This window comes from Aotus nancymaae, unplaced genomic scaffold (genome assembly GCF_030222135.1).
Source record: "Aotus nancymaae isolate 86718 unplaced genomic scaffold, 86718_ANA_hifiasm-v0.15.2.pri h1tg000040l, whole genome shotgun sequence".
Lineage (NCBI taxonomy): Eukaryota > Metazoa > Chordata > Mammalia > Primates > Aotidae > Aotus > Aotus nancymaae.
In genome coordinates this window covers 87,153,076-87,166,440 of record NW_026988454.1, presented here as the reverse complement: position 1 = coordinate 87,166,440, position 13,365 = coordinate 87,153,076, and the positions used below count along the sequence as shown (strand labels likewise).

The following is a 13,365-nucleotide window of genomic DNA, read 5'->3' as shown; positions in this document are numbered from 1 at the left end:
AAAGGACCCTACATAGGGGACCCTACCTATGTAAGCCCTTACATTGGGCCTAGGTAAGTAATCCAGGATAATCTCCCCGTATCAAGATCCCAAATTTACTCACAGCTGCAAAGTCACTTTTGTTGTGTAAGGTAACATATTCACGGGTTCTAGAGGTTAGGATGCAGGATGTGGTACATCGTTGTGGGATCATTATTCTGTCTATTACAGAATTTCTGATTCTATTCCAACGTTTGTTCTTACACTTTTATGCTCTTGCCTTCACATGATATCTTGAGAGAATTCCTTAGTCTTGCAATTCACTAACTTGATCTTTTATGTTCATTCTGTTAGATAATCTGTTTTTAATTTCAGTAACCATGTTTTAATCTAGAACTCCAATCTGTATATAGTATGTGTGAACAAAACCCCTTGTATCTCTGAAAATAGGAAGTAGACTTGTTTTGATATTTTATTCTACTTTCTGTATTAACTCTGTTTTCTTGGGAGTTAAATCTCTTTGTTGGAACTTACGTTTTCTTTGCCCTAGGTTTTCCTCAAATATTGGTTGACTCTTCATTTCCAGACTATACGTTTAGATGAATGTTTAGATAACGTAGTATTTATCTTTAGAGTATATTTCAATTCTTCAAAGTGAAGCTTTTCATTTCTATGGTTGGAATAAAGGTTCTGCTTTTGGGAGCACTGGTGACTGTAAGAAGGGTGTGAGAAAAGTTTCAGGAGGTGATAGTTAAGTCTGCAATAGAACACAGCAATTAAGGGGGGCTCTAATACCACTTCAACTGGGGTTCAGATTCTGGCTGTGCCATCCATAGCGTATAGAGAAAAATTTATCTGACCACTTTGTGCTCCAGTTTCCCTGTCTTTACAATTGTGATGAGTAGTACTCATCTGCATACATTTTTTATGAGGAGTAAATGAATCAGTACATATAAAGCTATGAGAACAGTACCTAGCATATAGTAAGATTTCGATACATGTTAGCTATTTTTTTGAATGTTCAATTTATGAACATGTGCACTAGTGATTGTATTTTTCAGCAAACTCTAGAGTCAGCTGGCCCTCGCCCTTTTTTTCTGCCAAACACCTGTTGGCTGTTGTCGGTCTCGGTTCACACTATCTCTGCTCTTGAAATTATGAATCCCTCACCTCTGACTTTCTCCCATTTCTACTCTCCAAAAGAAATTAACAGTTTGATTTCCAGCCTCCCATAATGTTTCTATTTATACACAAGTATATATAATGCATAATATATAGTGACCTATATTTCCCCTCTTTTCAAACATAAACTAATTTATCTCAACTTACTTTTTAATAATTATATTTTAGACCTGTTTTTATATAAATATGCATATATGAGTTTTCTTAAAGGAAAAAATAGAGGAAATGATTAGTAATTTTGTAAATGTTCCTAGGATAATAGTTTACATATTTGGGGGGAAAATCAAGCTAATTGAAGAATTAGATATAAAATACCAAATATTATCCAAAGAAAAACAGAAGTAAATATCAAAGAAAAAACTCATTTTGGGAAATAACTGACTTGAGTACAAACATAAAAGATTTCTTCAACAAAGTGGACTATATCCACATTTCCTCTCCATCTTCTGAAATGACAGTATAAATTTTAAAAATAAAACACATAGCAACTCTGGAAATCCAGGAGGACCCCACCTGCAGGCCAGGACAGCAAGGGTTTCTGGAAGATAGAAAGCAGAGGCAAACAGATCAGTGATGAGATGACAGAGGTGAGGGACTTGATACAGAAGCAAAAGCAGTTCCTCCAAAAGTGATTTCCTCAGAAGCACTGCAAAAGAATGTTACACCAGAGGCTTAAATCAAGGTGGTAGCTTTCACTTTAGGTTCCATTAGGTTCACAGAAGCATCAAAAAGGCTATATTCAATATATTCACAATAGAGATTTCCACTGTGTATTTGATAACATCAAGCGATATTTTAGCAGTTCAAGGGGATCCTAGCAAAGAAGCCACCTGTAGACACGTGACCAAAGCTGAGTCAGAAGCAGGCACTCAAGCATTTATTCCTGGGTAAAAGCAAACATGCAATCCGGTAAACTGAGAATTCTGACAAGGGAGACTCAGATACCTTAGGTGACTAACTACTGCTTTGGGGGGTGGGGGTGGGTATAAGAAGTCTTTATAATAACATTATCATCGAAAGTAATAGCCAGTATGTATTTAGTTAATGATATGCTTTTGCTACTGTCACACTGATTTAACTTTTTTCCCCCAAGCCAAACTGTATCCAGGTTTATTAAAGATATTTTCCATAAACAATCATGGTATTTCAGGCAGGACATGGGTAGGCAATCTCTAATAGTATACAACTTTCAAACTCCCTTCTTCAATGGACTACCAAAAATCAGAAAGCCACTATAAAAACCAAAGAAGTCTTCATCTGATGCTCCGAACAGGGAAAGTTTAGAGTGAGGGTTGACATTTCACATTTCACATGTTGTTTAACAGCTTTTCATGAGCCGACGCTGACTTTCAGGAAGTGGCATGAAAATGGCAGAATTTATCTGAAGATCCACAATCTAGAAAGGGAACCACTGCTCTTTTGAGGGGTGCCATTTCAGTGACAACACTGGAAAGTCCAGATTGCCTGACACACTGATAACCAACTAGTGGGGGTCAGGTCCCAACAGATGTCTGGGCTTAAGGGAGTTAAGTCTATGCTGAAAGACGGAATAAAAACGAATTTGTTTTTCCATATCACAGGGCTTTTGTATGCCAAGGTGGCCATGTGTGTCAAAGTCAGAAAATCCCTCTTCCTGGAAGCCAAGAGGAAGTCTCTCAAAACTAGAATGTAAAGGTGTTATCCCCACATCAATCCAGCTTCAGAGACATTCTATGAATGACATATACCCCTTCCTCCAAAACAACAATGAAGTGTTCTGTGTGCTAACAAGATAGCTTAAACAAAAAGTAAAACACAGTTCTGCATTTTAATGAAAGTTGATAAAAATGGTATTTCAAACTGGAGAGTCACCAGAAGTGCAGAGTTACCAAAAATGCAGACACTTTCCCTGGCATCTCCAGCACCATCAGCTTTCTGTGCTCCGTGTGTTTGGCATCTCCATTTTCTGCAGGGTTACTCCCTTCCTTGCCAGCATCAGCTTTTCCCTTTTTCCCTTTGGGTACCTTCTCTCCCTTCTTTGCAGGGGCCTTTTTAGGCTTGGGCTCTGGCTTTGGAGGAAGCAGGTTTAGCAGACAGCCTCGCGGATCTTCTCTGTGGATCGCCCTTCACCTTTCTCTTGGGCGTGGTGGCAGGACATAGTTGCTGGGCGTGGGCTTTGGTTGGCCCTGGGGTCATTCTCGCCTCTTCACACTGCTCCTGATTTAATGTTGCAACATGTTTTAATAGTTTGTAGAGCTAGTCTCTCCCTCACTTCTCATTTTTAAAACATTCTTAGAGATTTTTGCTGTCTTTTTGGTATCTTATTTAAAAGTTTACTTATCCCCAAGTTTTTAAAATAATGCATAAAATAAACTCCAACTTGGCCTTTTAAAGGTAGAAAAATAAAAGATAAAATTTCTGCTAGATTAATTTTCTAAAAAGAGGAATATTGTAATGTTTGGATTTTTTATCCTGAGAAATCAAAATAGTGCAAAAAAATCAATTTCAGTGAAACGTGAACTCTTACATTAAGTTAATTGAATAAGAAGACAAGTTAGTATGTGAGACATTTATCCTTCTGAAATAAAGTTAAATCCTGAATATGCCGCCTTAATTATTCACATTCCTCCAAAGGTTTAAATCCAGGTGGTAGCTTTCAGTTTAGGTTCCATTCGGTTCACAGAAGCATCAAAAGGGCTATGTTTAGTATAGTCACAATTAGAGATTTCCACTGTGTATTTGATAAAATCAAGCTATGTTTTAGGAGCTCAAGGGGATCTTATAAGTCCCAGAACCACAGAGGCTTGGCCTGGTTAGTGGATAACCCTAGCCTACCATGGTATGGCACAACCATAAACTGGACAGTGTGGGAAAGGGCCACTTCAGGTGTTATTGAACCTGAATTTAGAACATGTTGGGTTCCTTCTTTAAAAATAAAAGAATACAAAATTCAGAATATACAGTTGCTAGTACATGGAGGGGCCCTTGTAGGTGAGGGGCCTGAAGCTTCAACTTAGTTCATTTCAGATAAGCAGGCTAGCCTCTGAGGGGCCTCTCCATGGTAGAGGCCTGCCCAGGATGCATAACTACCGCAGCCTTCTAGAGTAGTGCGGTGTGGCAGAGAAGGGGGCCTCGGGTAAATTAATGAGGTGCTTTTATTTTTCTCCCAGTGAAGGTTAGCAAGAAGGACAGATACCTAGAACTCAGTAGTGAGGAAGAAAATAGACATTCTTGTCGTAAGAAGGATGGGAAGGTGCTCGTCATATTATTTTAAATGTTAGAAGTTTCCTGTGCTCTAAACTGGTAAAGCAGGACACACCTATCCATTATATCTTAATGCCTCTGAAGTTAATTGTGTACTTAATGAAGAATGGAAATCAATTGTATTATTGTAAGAGCAATCTATCAGTTAGTATAAATGTGTTCCCACAGATTTTTAGAAGTGTTACTCTTTCTAATATATTGTGGCCACTTCTTTTATTTCAACTGTGCCTCATGCAGATGATGTGATTTGCAGCTAAGTGCGGATCAAATCCATTGACTGTGCTCATCTTCTCAAGGCATTATCTCCTCTTTCATTTCCTAATTAATATAGTCAACACCCATTCCACCATCTATTCAAGGCGCAGTAAAATAATGAACTCTCTTTATAGTTTCACCTTAGTCCTCTTTACTCTCCTTAGCCCAGGAGTTACCGAGTCCAGCTGAATTTACCTCCTAATGTCCTTCCTATTCATTATCTCTTTGTAATTCAATGTCAGTTTTGGATTCTGGACTCTTCTCTCATTTTTAGAATATCGCATTATCTTCCAACTCTTTATTATTATTCTTTTCTTCTAATAATTTTTCTATAATGCTGCCAGATGGGGCCCTTTTAAAGCACAAATAGACCATGTCACCATCTGCACAAAAACCTTCATTGGTTCCTTATTCCTTAAAACAAGCTCTGGTTCGTCAAGGGACTATGGAAACATAGCCACTATTGTTGGCAGAGTTTTACTTTTGTGTAATATGTTCTGAATGCCTACAGGAAAAAAGTCTGAGTTGTAGGTGGAATTCCAAGACCATTACTTTTATTTCTCTTCTTACATGTACTCTACATGCAAATACCATTAATAATTTCTTACTTCATTGGTTTCCTTTCTGGTACTCAACTCTATTCTGTTTTTATTCTTTTTCCAGGAGTCTTACCTCTCATTCTAATAGTATTTAGCTTCTAAGTGCTTTTCTCCGGTTTTGCTTTTCATTTTTTAAAGCAAGTGTAGTTCTTTATATTAGCCACTCTCTCGTTCCATTTCTTTTTGAATGACCTTTCTTTTCCAGAGAGCCATTGGCAATTTGAGTCCCATGAAAATAAGAAACGGTTTTTGACATGGGGTAGATACTGCTTGCAACTATCTTAAAAAAACTAAATAAGCGGTGACCTATTTTCTGAATTGTAAGTGATTTTTAAATTGCTCATGAAAATAGAAGAGTCTTGGTAGAGAAACCAGATTACTTCAAGTGCGTAATGGTGAGAAAGCTTTTGTCTCATGGGATAGTTATCATATAAGCTTATAATTCAGCTCTAGTTACTAGTGATCTGTGTAGTGAAATGTGGGTTGATAACTTCAGTTCATTTTCCAATAGAGAAATGTCAGAATTTAAGCAGGCCTCAAAGGGCTATGAGAAACTGTGTCTTCTAAAAGAAAATATGTTGAATGGGCATAACTGCCTGGTCCTGGTTACCAACAGAAATCACTTTCTTGAAGCCTGGTATGACCTTTCATTTCCCCGATGTACACACCGTATGTGGAGCTTACAGAATACTGACCAAGAGTCAAGTGAACAAACAAAGGGAGCAGGAAAAAGAAGAGATATTCTGACCTAATAGATAAATAAATAAATGTTTAAAAGCCTGCCTTGTTTAGATGTTTTCATAATTAATTTTAATGGTTAAATGAATACTTTCTTAATTTTTATTTTAGGGATATATTGGGTGTATACAAATGAAAAAGTGAAATTATTCAAAATCTTTCCCTCTCTTAATTGCTTTACAGGACATAAAAATTCAGAGACTTGGCAGCATTTTAATTCAACCCACACAATCCAGTTTTAATTTTAATTAAGCCCCAAAATATTTTTGAAAGCCTACTATATGCAAAGTATTATATACAGTGCTGAAAAGAATGCAAAGCTATTACAAGCCTCTTGTGAGAGAAAAAAAAGAAAAAATGAGAAAATGTATGTAGGCATTGTTTGTAAACTATATAATATTTATATGTCAGTTGTAATAACTATTATTATTATTAAACAAACATCCTGTCTCCTGGAGCTCACCACCTTTTTGGGGATATAGATAACTAAATAATACTAGGAAGGCTGAAATGAGCATACAATCAAATTTTATGAGAATCAGAAAAGAGAACAAAGTTAATTCTATTTGGAAAAATCTGGAAGGTCTTCTTAGATGAGGTTGTATGTAGATTACAGTTGAGCCTGGAACAACATGGGGTTAGGAGAACCAACACCCTGTGCAGTGAAAAATTCACATATAACTTTTGACTTCCCCAAAACTTTAATAGCCTACTGTTGACTACAAGCCTTACCAATAACATAAATAGTTGATTAAGACATTTTTTGTGTGCTATATATATTATATACTGTATTCTTACAATAACGTAAGCTAGACAAAAGAGAATGTTATTAAAGAAATTATAAGGAAAAGAAAAACATATTTACTATTTATTGAATTGATATGGATCATCATAAATGTCTTCACCCTTGCCATCATGTTGACTAGGCTGAGTAAATATACCATTGTATATTTACAGTTTTACTGAGCTATGATTCACAAGCCACACAATTCACACATTTAAAGTGTAAACTCAAATGATTTTAGTATAGTTACAAGGCTGTGCAGTCATAACTACAATCTGATTTCAGAACATTTTCATCCTCCCAAGTAAATTCCAGCCTGTTAGCAATCATTCCTTCTAGTCATGTTGACCAGGAGGAAGAGAAGGAGAGGTTGATCTTACTGTCTCAGTAGTGGCAAAGGTGGAAGACATGAAGAAGGTGAAAGAGGAGGCGAGAGAGGCAGGTCACACTCAGTGTAACTTTACAGAAATCCTTTGTAATTTCTGTCTAACTTTTTTGCTTTTTCATTTCTCTAAAAATGTTCCTATCTGGTACCAAATCCTTATTCAACCATTTATTTTAGTCTCAGTGCCTCTATCGTAGAAGGGTCTAGGCTGTAAAAGAAGTCAAAAGCAGTCTTGAATAATAGGAACCTTCTGCCAGATTGTCCAATGTCAATTTATTTCCTGGCATTGCTCCTTCTATAGCCTCTTCCTCATAATCTGTCACAGGGTTGGAAGCACTCTCCATCAAATCATCTTTTAATTCCTCTGGTGTGATACCTATTAGCTCTTGATTTTCTCCAAGATATGTATCTTGAAACCCTTCCCCATAATCTTTTTTGCCATATCCACAATCACTTTCATGATTTCCTTGATTGGCTCTGTGATAAATCCTGTGAAGTCATGTACATCTGGACACAGTTTTTTTCACCAGGAATTTATTGTTTCAGGCTTGATGGTTTTCATGCTTCTTCTATAACAACAATGGAATCTTTAGTGGTGTAATCTTTCCAAACTTTCATGATGTTCTCCATGTCAGGGTTCTCTTCCACAGTGTTGATAATCCTTTCCCCATAGATTACTGTGTGTAATGAATGTTAAAGGTCTTTATGACCCCCTGGATTTAGAGATGTTGTGCCGGGGGGCGGGGGGCAGGGGGTGCTGGTGAGTAGACCACTTTGATTCCTTTGGCATTGAACTCATGGGGTTCTGGGTGACCAGGGGCATTGTCCAATTTGTCCAATATCAAAAGAACTTTAAAAGGCAGTCTCCTACTGGCAAGGTGCTTCTTTACTTCAGGAAAAAACATCAGTGGAACCAATCTAGAAAGGGTTCTCAGTGTACAGGCCTTATTGTTCTGCAAACAAAAGGCGAGCAGCTGGTGTTTATCTTCTCCCTTCAAATCTCAGGGTTTGCACATTGAGATACCATCTCAGGCCAGTTAGTATGGCAATCATTAAAAAATCAGGAGACAATAGATGCTGGAGAGTATGTGGAAAAATAGGAATGCTTTTACACTGTTGGTGGGACTGTAAATTAGTTCAACCATTGTGGAAGACAGTGTGGCAATTCCTCAAGGATCTAGAAATAGAAATATCATTTGACCCAGCAATCCCATTACTAGGTATATACCCAAAGGATCATAAATCATTTTATTATAAAGACACATGCACATATATGTTTATTGCGGCACTGTTCACAATAGCAAAGACTTGGAACCAACCCAAATGCCCATCAATGATAGACTGGGTAAAGAAAATGTGGCACATATATACCGTAGAATACTATGTAGCCATAAAAAAGGATGAGTTCATGTCCTTTTCAGGGACATGGACAAAACTGGAAACCATCATTCTCAGCAAACTGACACAAAAACAAAAAACCAAACACTGCACATTCTCTCTCATAAGTGGGTGTTGAACAATGAAGCCACATGGATACAGGGAGGGGAGCATCACACACCAGGGCCTGTTTGGAGGTAGAGATTTAGGGGAGGGATAGCAGGGTGTAGGGGGAGAGGGGAGGGATAGCATTAGGAGAAATACCTAATGTAGATGATGGGGTGATGGATGCAGCAAACCACCATGGCATGTGTATACACCTATGTAACACACTTGCACATTCTGCACATGTACCTCAGAACTTAAAGTATAATAAAAAAATTTTTTTTAAATCTTGGGGTTTAGGTGCTTTATAGGCAAAGGCAGTCCTGATCACAAACCTCACTGCATTTGCATAAAACAGTAGAGTTAACCTATCCATTCCTACCTTCAATCCTGGTGCTCACTTCTCTTCCTTCCTAATTAATGTCCTTTATGGCATTTTTTCAAAATAGGGAACTTTGGTCTGCATTAAAAACTGGTTCAAGCAAATATCTTTCCTCCTTAATGATTTTCTTAATTGTGTCAGGGTACTCATCTGTAGCCTCTTGGTCAGCAGAAGTTGCTTCTCTTTTTATCTTCACATTTTTAAAGCCAAACCTCTTTTCAAAATTGTCAAACTATCCCTTACTGACATTAAACCCTCCAGATTTAGATCCTTCACTTTCTTTTCCCTTTTTCTCATATAATGACTTCACTTTGTCCTGAATTGTATTTGAGGCTATAGATACGCCTTTCTTATAGCAATGCTGCACCCACATAAAAGCTGCATTTTCAATACAAGATAAAAAACACTTCACAAAAAGTACAAAGTTTTTATGCTGCTGGAATAGCTGCAGCAGCAGTTTCATAAGTTTTTGTTTTTTTTTTTTCCTTACAATGATTTTTTTGCTGGATTTTTCTTCAAGTGACTTTCAACCACAGGGGCAGAACTCAATCTATGGTATCTATAGCAAGCAGTTCAATTTTTTCTTGTAATGCCACTTTTCTCTGCTTCTTGGGAGCACTTCTTGAGTCACTAGTGGCACTTCATATTAGTCCAATGGTATTATTCAAGGTTTATGATTGCACTAAACACGATTTAAAAAATGTGCAAAAATGGTGAGGGATCACTTTTTATTGGGATATGCAATTTACTGGAAGGATGAACCGCTCATGTGGAGATGATTAGCATCACATGGTGTTTTAAGCAGATACAACCCTTGAGCTCACCATATTGGCAAGAGGAGATGGCTATAAAGTTATTACAGTAGTAGAGTATATACTATGATTAATTTATGCAATTATGATTTAATACTGCATCTTTATGTTTGTTTACATTTCTCTCAACTGCAAATGGCAACCTGTGAGGCTGTAAGTGCATATGTTTTAATAAATCTTGACTTTTTATACAATATCTGTTTATGTTTTAGGGTAGTAAATGATGAGTAGAATAATATTTACTAATATTTTATGCATTCATGACATATCTAACTTTTTCTTAATTTTTAAAATATTTTTAGCTGCAAGATTTATCTATTTTTTTCAAATTGTGGCAAATCTCCAAAAATTTTTCCAATATATTTATTGAAAAATTATCTGCATAAGTGGACCCATGCACTTCAATCCTGTGTTGTTCAAGTCAACTGTATTTATTTTATAGAAAATAAAAGCTATGCTGATTATCTCAGTTTTATTCATTTACTTGTTTTCATACGATTTTATCAACATCAATTTTAAAATGTATCCAACCGAGACACGAAGACTTATTTTTCTGAGTACTTTTTATAAAACTACCAAGTTGCTTACCTTCATAATGCTCTTTCCCACAAACTGAATCCAGAAGAGTTTTAGGGATATTTATTTGTGTTCATTCTGAAGATATTTTCAACCAGTGGTTACACCTCTACTTACAGAAAGGCCACAATCGAGCTTCTTTTCATGGGCTTAAAAATAAAAAGAAAGATTGACAAGAAACACTTTCTGTCCCTACACTCATTTTCCCGTTCTGCACTTGTGCTCTGTTGCCTTCATTAAAGAGAAGAACTCACCAGTCACAACTTCCTCCTCCTCATCTTTGGAGGCAGATCAAATTTACTATCTTGGTTCACAGGAAATGGCTGTAGAGGACTGTAAAGCACAGAGGTTAAGAGTGAAGTTCTGGACAAATGAGCTACTTCTTCTTTAAAGTCAACTAACAAAAAGCCAACCTAACTTTCAATGGAGTTGAAACAGCCTTATATTGGAAGAAGATACCATCTAGTACTGTCATTGCTAGAAAGAAGTCAGTGCCTGACTTAAAAGCTTCAAAGGATAGGCTAACTCTCTTGGTGGGAGTTAATACAACTGGTGACTTTAAGTGAAAGCCAGTGCTTATTTGCCATTCCAAAAATGCTAAAGTCCTTAAGGATTATGTTAAATCAATTCTGCCTGGGTTCTATCAATGGAACAACAAAGCCTGGATGACAGTACACCTGTTTACAGCATGGTTTACCGAATAAGTCCACTGTTGAGACATACTGCTCAGAAAACAAGACTCCTTTCAAAATATTATTGCTTACCTGGTCACCAAAGAGCTCTGATGAAGATAAACAAAGGGATGAATGTTGTTTTCATGCCTGCTAACACAACATCCATTCTGCAGCCCATGGATCAAGTAGTAGTTTTGACTTTCAAGTTTTATTATTTAAGAAACACATTTCATAAGACTGTAGCTGCCGTAGCTGTTGGATTTGGACAAAGTATATTGAAAACCTCTTGGAAGAGGTTCACCATTCTAGATGCCATTAAGAACATTTGTGACTCATGGGAGGAGGTCAAAATACCAACATTAACAGGAGTTTGGAAGAAGTTGATTCCAGTCCTCATTGATGACTTTCAGGGGTTGAAGACTTCAGTAGAAGAAGTGATTGAAGATTTGATGGAAATAGCAAGATAATTAGTATTGAAAGTGGAGCCTAAATATGTGACTTAATTGCTGCAATCTCATAAGAAATCATGAACGAATAAGCAGTTGCTTCCTATGAATGAGCAAGTGGTTTCTTGAGATGGAATCTACTCCTAATGAAGATGCTGTGACCATTGTTGAAATGGCAACAGAATTTAGAATATTACATGAACTTACAATCAAACAGTGGTAGGGTTTGAGAGGATTGACTTCAGTTTTTCAAGTTATATTGTGGGTAAAATGCTATCAAATAGCATTTTGCTACAATCGTCACATGCTACAGAGACATTTTTGGTGAAACAAAAAACAATCAATGCAGCCAACTTCACTGATAGCTTATTTTAAGAAATTGCTACAGCCACCCCAGCATTCAGCAAAATCCTCCCTGAACAGTCAGCAGTTATGAGCATCAAGGCAAGAATCTCCACCAGCAAAGAAATTACAACTTGTTGAAGGCTCAGTAGAATATTTTTAGTAATAAAGTATTTAAAAATTACTGTATGCAAATTATTTTTAGATATAATGCTATTGCACACTTAATAGACTACAGTATAGTATAAACATAACTTTTATATGCACTAGGGAATCAAAAAATTGTGTAACTCCCTTTATTGCAATTTATTGTGGCAGTCTGGAAGCAAACCTGCAGTATCTCCAAGGTACACTTGTATTTCTGGCATAAGTTACATTCCTCAGCCCAAAGAGTACTTCCCTATGTGCATGATTTGGAATAAACTTTCAGTCACTCTTCAATTTCTGAAGATACACAATTCACACAGTCTTAGCTCCAGGTGTGAAAGAAAAGGATAAAGATATACATTAAACTTTGAGGTCTGTTTCATAAACTAGCTTAAGAAATAAAGTGTTGTGTCTTCTTTATTACTCCTCAAGGATTTAAATACAGAAATTAGTTAAATTTTGTTTTTTAATTATCTTATAATTAAATTCTTTATGGGCTAAGTACTATATATTTTACAAGCTTTAAATATAGCATTTGAGATCCCTTGTAGTTGTTTAGTGTTACTATTGATAAGAATAAAGCTACAATATTTCATTTAAAATAAGACATCATCAGTTTTAAGACAATCCTGATTTCTGCCATGTGAAATATTTTAAAAAGTAAATCTTAGAATTTAGTGACATTACAATTTATCGGAATTTTAATGATACTTACTAGGATAAAATATAATCTATAGTCTGTAAAGGCTAGAAGTAGAGGAATTTGTAAAACTAGACAAATTTGCATCTGGAATTAAAGATATTAGAGACTTTGAATTCTAAAAGCATAAAATACATTTTATGTTTTATGCACACAGCTATGTGCATCAAATTATTAAAGAGACTCACAAATATTTATCCTTATACTTGTCAGAGACTTTAAGATGGTAATAGCTGAAAGTAAAAAAAGGCATTCTTAAAGAAATTGAGTTAACTAACTAATTAATTGCCCTTATCAAGCCCCCAGAACCGCCAAAGGGAAGGAAATTAAGCTTCTATCTTCTTCTGTTTTTGAAATTCCCAGGTTCACCTTTTAATTTATCATAGAAGGGACAAATTTACCAATGTCCAATAAAGTGTTTGCTATAGGCAATGTGGGTCTGTATAACTTTTGAAGATTACTGTGTTGTTTTAATTTTAGTATCTCACCAAAATTCATGCTGCTTTCAAAATTTAGTCACCTCCCCAAATCCTGTGGACTCTTTTATTCATTGACCAAGAATGATGGAGCATTAATTCTGTGCCAGACACTCACTTAGGAAGTAGGGATAAAATAATACATTTTCTCCTTGTCCTCAAA

General features: G+C 36.2%; 1 pseudogene; it reads right to left on the bottom strand.

The window, feature by feature from the left end:
• The window catches only part of LOC105730496 (dnaJ homolog subfamily B member 6-like), a 30,287-nt pseudogene extending 26,951 nt beyond the window's left edge, over positions 1–3,336 (bottom strand).
• Positions 3,337–13,365: the final 10,029 nt, after the last annotated feature.